The 1,679-nt window shown below is 33.5% G+C and overlaps 1 long non-coding RNA gene across 1 annotated transcript; it reads right to left on the reverse strand.

The window, feature by feature from the left end:
• Window positions 1–18: 18 nt before the first annotated feature.
• On the reverse strand, window positions 19–872 carry LOC119470034. Its single transcript, XR_005198899.1, has 2 exons — window positions 514–872; window positions 19–97 (listed from the first exon to the last, which is right to left on the reverse strand). It is a non-coding gene; the product is annotated as an uncharacterized LOC119470034 (long non-coding RNA).
• Between the last annotated feature and the right edge of the window lie 807 nt (window positions 873–1,679).

Here is a 1,679-nt window from a genome sequence, read left to right on the forward strand (position 1 = left end):
CTTCCAACATGGTCTTGATAGTCACAGATTGTTTGGCAATTTCCACATCAACTTCAAATATCTCTCCATCAGAACTCTGCAATTTAATTGAAGGCATCTAAAAAAAAGTATATTAAATGTAAATTTTGAGAGTTCTATATATTTCATGAACTACAGTCCATCAGAGGCCTTAAACTTGTTGATCATAAAGTTTTAAGGACCTACAATATATAACCCTGTAAAGCACTGCTGTCAATAGTTATTCACAGGTTAGCCTTCAAGTATTTCTATGAATTTTTTTCATACTAGGAACAGCAGCTTTTAAGGCCTGCCCCACTGAACTCACTATTGGTATAAGTTTAATAAAACATACTTATTTGCTTTCTGCTTGCCTTTCGTCTCCCACTGAATACTTAACTAGTCCATTTGAATAGTTAACTGCCACAATTAACCACATGCAAACCTAAGGAAGGTCAGTTCAAAATAAACAAGGCTACCAAATAAAATAGAAATTTCCCCTGCAGTGAAACCTACCTGTGAAAATGAGTTCAGATCCCAAGAGTAGATCAGAATATGCTCATTTATGTCTGAGGCAATGCAAGACCATATACAAGAGAATAAAATGATTTAAAGATAAGCAGATGTGAGTACAATTCCCTAAATCTAGTAAGAAGCTTAAATTCAGGGCCCTTTTTATCTTTCAGTTCTGACTGTCCAGGTAACCATCTTTGAAATCTCTCAGCAAGATCTCCATAATAACAACCTATTACTTGCTCTGAAAATGCATGCATTAACTCAGGTTAATTATGAGTCATTAGGAAAAAAATATAATCTTACATAAAAAGTTAAGCAATTAATTTCAAAGGACTTAAGTTCTGGCAAAAAAAAAAAAGGCATTTAAAATTAAAAGTCCAACAAATATTAACACCTACAAAATATAAAAAAAAAAAAAAAAAAAAAAAAAAAAAAAAAAAAAAAACCAAAAAAAAAAAAAAAAAAAAAAAAAAACAAACCAGCTAGCTGTGGTGGCACGTACCTGTGAGTCCCAGCTACTTGGAAGGCTGAGGTGCAAGGATTGCTTGAACCCAGAAGGTTGAAGCTGCAGTGAGCCATGATTGTACCACTGCACTCCAGTCTGAACAAGAGTGAGACTCAGTCCCAAATAAATAAAGAAATAAATAGAATCTACACAGCAATCCACAGAGCTCATTCCCTCCACTGAAATAAGGTATTCTATTCAGTTACCATTATAGGAAGCTATCTCTTTTCCAAAAGTTTTAATTTCTATCACTATAGCCTGTTAATCCAAATTTACTTGAACACAAATCAGCCACAGCCTAAGGCTTGGCAATGACTTCAATGTTTTTTATCTTATGATTTTATTCATTTAATGAGGGAAGAAAAAAAAAACCTCACTAATTCAGACAATGCAGAAAAGATGACCTGTATCAGAAAAGTGTAGTTTATACTTTAAAGAAAAAAATGTAAATTTTACATGTTCATACTCTCGCACCTTATGACAGCTTGCTGCTCATATAAATTTGATAGTCACAAATTATCTCAAACTACACATTTCCTCCCACCCAGGTTTTCCAATTAACTTACCTTCCAACATGGTCTTGATAGTCACAGATTGTTTGGCAATTTCCACATCAACTTCAAATATCTCTCCATCAGAACTCTGCAATTTAATTGAAGGC

The sequence above is a fragment of the Cebus imitator genome, unplaced genomic scaffold (assembly GCF_001604975.1).
Source record: "Cebus imitator isolate Cc_AM_T3 unplaced genomic scaffold, Cebus_imitator-1.0 Scaffold3559, whole genome shotgun sequence".
In the NCBI taxonomy this organism is placed as follows: Eukaryota; Metazoa; Chordata; class Mammalia; order Primates; family Cebidae; genus Cebus; species Cebus imitator.